This window comes from Kogia breviceps, chromosome X (assembly GCF_026419965.1).
Source record: "Kogia breviceps isolate mKogBre1 chromosome X, mKogBre1 haplotype 1, whole genome shotgun sequence".
NCBI classification, from domain to species: Eukaryota; Metazoa; Chordata; class Mammalia; order Artiodactyla; family Physeteridae; genus Kogia; species Kogia breviceps.
The window spans coordinates 127,377,208-127,384,244 of record NC_081330.1 but is presented as its reverse complement, the minus strand read 5'-3'; positions in this window follow the sequence as shown (position 1 = coordinate 127,384,244).

Genomic DNA, 7,037 nt, shown 5'->3' with positions numbered 1-7,037 from the left:
CGAGAGATCACTGAAGAAATCAAAGAAGAGATTTAAAAAAAAAAAAGAAACAAACAACAATGAAAACATGACAACCCCAAACCTATGGGACACAGCAAAAGCAGTTCTAAGAGGGAAGTTTATAGCAATTCAATCTCATCTCAAGAGACAAGAAAAATCTCAAATAAACAATCTAACCTTAAACCTAAAGCAACTAGAGAAAGAACAAAGCAAACCCAAAGTCAGTAGAAGGAAAGAAATCATAAAGATCAGAGCAGAAATAAATGAAATAGAAATGAAGAAAACAGTAGCAAAGATCAATAAAACTAAAAGCTGGTTCTTTGAGAAGATAAACAAAATTGATAAACCTTTAGCCAGACTCATCAAGAAAAAAAGGGAGAGGACGAAATCGATAAAATTATAAATGAAAAAGGAGAAATCACAACTGACACCGCAGAAATACAAAGGATTATAAGAGACTACTACAAACAACTATATGCCAGTAAAATGGACACCCTTGAAGAAATGGACAAATTCTTGGAAAGGTACAATTTTCCAAGACTGAACCAGGAAGAATTAGAAAATATAAACAGACCAATCACAAGTAATGAAATTGAAACTGTGATTAAAAATCTTCCAACAAACAAAAGTCCAGGACCAGATGGCTTCAAGGGGAATTCTATCAAAAATTTGGAGAATAGCTAACACCAATCCTTCTCAAACTCTTCCAAAAAATTGCAGAGAGAGAAACACTCCCAAATTTGTTCTACAAAGCCACCATCACCCTGATACCAAAACCAGACACATATCACACAAAAAGAAAATTACCGACCAATATCACTGATGAACATAGATGCAAAAATCCTGAGCAAAATTCTAGCAAACAGAATCCAACAACGCATTAAAAGGATCATACACCATGATCAAGTGGGATTTATCCCAGGAATGCAAGGATTCTTCGATATACTACAAAGCTACTGTAATCAAGACAGTATGGTACTGGCACAAAAACAGAAATATAGATCAATGGTACAGGATAGAAAGCGCAGAGATTAAACCTATGCACCTATGGTCAACTAATCTATGACAAAGGAGGCAAGGATATACAATGGAGAAAAGACAGTCTCTTCAATAAGTGGTACCAGGAAAACTGGACAGCTACATGTAAAAGAATGAAATTAGAACACTCCCTAACACCATACACAAAAATAAACTCCAAATGGGTTAAAGACCTAAATGTAAGACTGGACACTATAAAACTCTTAGAGGAAAACATAGGAAAAACACTCTGACATAAACCACAGCAAGATCTTTTTGGACCCACCTCCTAGAGAAATGGAAATAAAAACCAAAATAAACAAATGGGGCATTATTAAACTTAAAAGCTTTTGCACAGCAAAGGAAACCATAAACAAGATGAAAAGACAACCCTCAGAATGGGAGAAAATATTTGCAAATGAAGCAGTTGACAAAGGATTAATCACCAAAATATACAAACAGCTCATGGAACTCAATATCAAAAAAACAAACAACCCAATTTAAAAATGGGCAGAAGACCTAAATAGATATTTCACCAAAGAAGACATACAGATGGCCAAGAGGCACATGAAAAGATGCTCAACATCACTAATTATTAGAGAAATGCAAATCAAAACTACAATGAGGTATCACCTCACACCAGTCAGAACGGCCATCATAAAAAAAATCTACAGGGACTCCCCTGGTGGCGCAGTAGTTAAGAATCCACCTGCCAATGCAGGGGACACAGGTTCGAGCCCTGGTCCGGGAAGATCCCACATGCCATGGAGCAACTACGCCCGTGTGCCGAAACTACTGAGTCTGCGCTCTAGAGCCCACGAGCCACAACTACTGAGCCCATGTGCCACAACTACTGAACCCCGTGGGCCCAGAGCCCATGCTCCACAACAGGAGAAGCCACTGCAGTGAGAAGCCCACGCACTGCAACGAAGAGTAGCCCCCGCTCGCCACAACTAGAGAAAGCCCATGCAAAGCAACGAAGACCCAATGCAGCCAGAAGTAAATAAATAGGGCTTCCCTGGTGGCGTGGTGGTTGAGAGTCTGCCTGCCGATGCAGGGGACACGGGTTTGTGCCCCGGTCTGGGAAGATCCCACATGCCGCGGAGCGGCTGGACCCGTGAGCCATGGCTGCTGAGCCTGCACGTTCAGAGCCTGTACTCCGCAATGGGAGAGGCCACAACAGTGAGAGGCCCACGTACTGCAAAAAACAAAAAATAAAAATAAAAAATAAATAAATAAAAATAAATAAATAAATTTATTTTAAAAAATCTACAAACAGTAAATGCTGGAGAGGGTGTGGAGAAAAGGGAACCCTTTTGCACTGTTGGTGGGAATGTAAATTGATACAGCCACTATGGAGAACAGTATGGAGATTTCTTTAAAAACCAAAAATAGAACCACCCTATGACCCAGCAATCCCACTACTGGGCATGTACCCTGAGAAAACCATAATTCAAAAAGAGACACGTACCCCAGTGTTCATTGCAGCACTATTTACAATAGCCAGGACATGGAAACAAATGTCCAATGATAGATGAATGGATAAAGAAGATGTGGTACACATATACAGTGGAATATTACTCAGCCATAATAAGGAACGAAACTGGGTCATTTCTAGAGATGTGGATAGACCTAGAGCCTGTCTAGGCTCAGAGTGAAGTAAGTCAGAAAGAGAAAAACAAATATCGTATATAAATGCATATATGTGGAATCTAGAAAAATGGTACAGATTAACCTATTTGTAGGGCAGGAATAGAGACGTAGACGTAGAGAATGGACATGTGAACACAGTGGGGCAAGGGGAGAGTGGGACGAATGGGGAAATTAGGTTTGACATAAATACACTACCATGTGTAAAATAGATAGCTAGGGGGAATCTGCTGTGTAGTACAGGGAGCTCAGCTTGGTGCTGTGTGATGACCTAGATTGGGGGGAAGGGGGGGAGGGAGGTCCAAGAGGGAGGGGATTTAGGTATACATGTAGCTGATTCACTTCATGCTACAGCAGAAACTAACACAACATTGTAAAGCAATTTTACTCCAATAAAAAAAAAATCTACACGTTTCAGAAAAAGCAAATAATTTTTTGGAAAGACAGTTCAAAATATGGCCAGTTTTCAACTCTTGCTCCCTTACTGTTGAGACTGCTAGAGAATCATTTGCTCAGTAAGAAAAACTGGGCTAGACTGGTGGGAAGGAAGTAGGGAGGGAGGTGGCTTGATACTTTCCTTCACATGGTTGAAGGGTTCTTGTTCGCCCCCAGCCCCACGAAGTGAAAGCATTTTGCCTTTAGAAGTGGGCTGGGACGATCACAGTACGTGCAGCTGGCCATGCAAATTGCACAATATATGTTGCTGTCTTATTTGCTCTGCAACAGTACAAAAATGATGAACCTCTCAGCATGAAAAAAAGAAACAAAATCTCTGACCACTGTGTTGGATTATACTGATGACCAGGCTATTGCCAGGCTATTTCTGCATGTGGCTCTCCGCCCACCTGCCCATCACATTTGTTCATGGAGAAATGTGTGTAGGGTCTCTTAAAAATTGGTGATGTTCTCACGACGCTGGGGGTGAACTACAGATGTAGAAGGAAACAGTGGCTCATCTTTTTTTTTTTTTTTTAGATTCTTTTCCATTATGCTTTATTACAGGATATACTGAATATCATTCCCTGTGCTCTACCGTAGGTCCTTGTTGCTTATCTATTTTATATATAGTAGTGTGTATCTGCTCATCTCAAACCTCCACATTTCTGAACAAGGAACATAGATAGACTCCTCCTCTGTCTCACTGGCCGGAGGGGAAGCAGTAGGGAGGGTGGACAGGCAGGAGAAATGGCAGTTGAGCTAGAGTTTCAGAGGTCTCATGGACAGATAGATGGACAGACAAAGGGCTGTCACAGAGGAAGGAACGAGGGCAGAGAATAGGCTACTCACAGCAGGGCTGTGGCCACCCACACCAGCCAGCCCTTCCCCTAGAACATTTCAAAGGCCAACGTTTGGTGGAGGGCTTTTATGTGCCTAAAAAGCCCTATGTAGGTTCTGTGCCAACCACTTCCCTGGAAGTTTTTCATTTAATCTTCACGGCAGTCTAAGGAATTAATACCCTTCTTAGCTCTATTTGTTTATTTATGAGATGATAATTCAGTCTATAAAATTTACCATTTTAAAGTGTACAATTCAGTGTTTTTTAGGAGATTCACAATGGTTGTCCAACCATCACCACTAATTCCAGAATATTTCCATCACCCCTCAAAGAAACTTGGTCCCCAGTAGCATTCACTCCCCATTGCCCACTACCCCCATCACCTGGCAATCACTAATCTTTCTCCATGATTCTAGACATTTCAAAAAACGAAATCACACAATATGTGGCCTTTTGTGTCTGGCTTCTCTCACTTAGCATGTTTCAAGGTTCATCCATGTCGTAGCTTATGTCAGTACTTCATGCCTTTTTGTGGCTGAATGATATGCCACTGGATGGATAGATCATATTTTTTAATGCATTCATCACTTGATGGACACTGGAGTCATTTCCACCTTTTGGCCATTATGAATAGAGCTATTGTGAGCCCCATTTTACAGGCAAAGAAACTGAGGCCCCGGGGGAGTAATTAAAACATAATAATGAAAAGTATTGCTTTTTGAACCAGACAGACGTAGATTCAAAACTTAGCTTCATCACTCACTAGCCATATGACTTTGGACAAATTATTCTTCCTGTTTAGTGTCCAGAGTCGATACAAAGATACTAATATCATCTGACTGTCAGGGTTGGTATGAGGATTCTTGATAATTCATATAAAGGAGTGCTTTGGACATATTAGGACTTCCATGAAGAGTAATGATGGGACCCTTCACACCTGGCCCTTCCTAGGTGTCCAATAACTAATTTTAAAGAAATGAATAAAAACGTGATTTGAATTCTGATTTGGTCACTTATCGACTCTGTGACCTTGAACGAGTTACTTATCTGCAAAATTGGAGGTGGTAGCTGTCACAGTAGTCATAAATGAGGTCAAGCACAAGATCTAGCAGAGTCCCTAGCACATGATAGGGACTCAGTAAATGTCAGTTCTCTTTCCCATAATGCCAGCTTAGTATTTCCCCTTTGATGATGCAACATACAACTTAACCCCCGAACTACGCTTTCAGGTCTGCGTTTACCTGTAATTTTTCACTTTAGAGTTTTACAAAATTAATCTTATATATTATTGGGGAAAGAAAAGTACAACATTAAAATCATGATCTGGGAGCTGCTTTTTTGGGTAAACACACAGTGCGTTCATGAAACGTTATTTTGCTTTTTCCAGAGCCTTTACTTTTTGTTGTTATTGTTGTTAAAGCAAAGTTCTCAAAAATCAATAATGTAAAATTGAAAGGCACCAAAACATCTCGCTTCTGCAGAAAGGCCTAAGTGTAAATTGATGGTCTGGCGTTCTCAAGGTTTCTGTTCAGCGAGAGGGCGAGGACAAGTCTAAATGGAGAAGTCATTCCAAGGAGCTCCATTCACTTCGCAAGGGATGAAGTATAGGTCGGCGTTGGGCAGGGCGAAGGGAAATGGCTTAGAAAGAACTCATCAGATGTCACTCAGTGATTTTTTTTTTTTTTTATGGCTGTGTTGGGTCTTCGTTGCTGTGCGAGGGCTTTCTCCAGTTGTGGCGAGCGGGGGCCACTCTTCATCGCGATACGCGGGCCTCTCACTATCGCGGCCTCTCTCGTTGCGGAGCACAGGCTCCAGACGCGCAGGCTCAGTAGTTGTGGCGCACGGGCCTAGTCGCTTCGCGGCATGTGGGATCCTCCCGGACCGGGGCTCGAACCCGTGTCCCCTGCATCGGCAGGCGGACTCTCAACCACTGCGCCACCAGGGAAGCCCGGGGATTATTAATTTACTGAAAAGTCTACCTTTGGCCTGAGGATTGACTACAGTTAGAATTTGCTAGCTGTTTCCTTTGAACTCTGCGTCCGGGCATCCAGAGGAGTGCAGGCTTGCTCCTGTGCCGCGACCTTGCAAACCTGGCCCGCGTCATCACCCGGCTTGGGCCTGTGGCCGGGTTTTTTGTACACCTGAGGCTGATGACATGATTCTACTCCGACTGTTCAGTAATATCAGGGTTTCAAATATGAGGAGCAAAAAAACAAAGACAAAAACAAATTGGGCTTCATGGTATTTTGGTCGTCTACTGCTTTTACCCAGTCATTAGAATTCTTAAGTCTAAGGAGATAAAGGGCACAAAGGCCACTTAGGATCTGGTGAGAAATGAGATGTGTGGTGTGGAAAGAAGGTGAGAGGGTGTTAGGGCAGGTTACTTAGCAACAACATCACTTACTGGGAAATTGGCACCAGCGCGCGTTAGTAGCGTTGATACTAGTATGATACCCATACTGTTTTCATCTTTTCTCTTCCCCTGCAGATGGTTTATCAGTACCTATTTTTATGCTATTCTAAAGTCTCGGTTGGTATTTATCCACTTTTGCACTTCAGGAATTTTAGCAAATTCATAGAGACAGAAAGTAGAATGGTGGTTTCCAGGGGTGAGGGGAGGGAAAATGGATTGTTCAATGGTCACAGAGTTTCAGTCTTGCAAGAGGAAGAGTTCTGGAAACGGATAGTGGTGATGGTTGCATAGCAGTGTGAATGCACTTAATGTCATTGAACTGTATGCTTAAAATGATTAAGATGATAAATTTTATGTGATGTGTATTTTATCACAATTTAAAGTAATTTAAAAATTATGCTGCCGATCGTAAAGCTGTTAAAGATAGTAGGTTCAAAGCACCAGTTGTGAAATGAAATACATCATTTTGACGCTGTTTATTACTGCTCCTGTCACCTTGTATCATGTATATATATGTGTATGTGTGTGTATAATGTATTTAACTTTTTTTAGGACTTTGTTTTTTTAGAGCAGTTTTAGATTCACAGCAAAACTGATCCCCCAACGTGTACAACCTTCCCCGTGATCAACATTCCCACCAGAGTGTTATATTTGTTATACCTGCTGGACCTATTGAAGCAT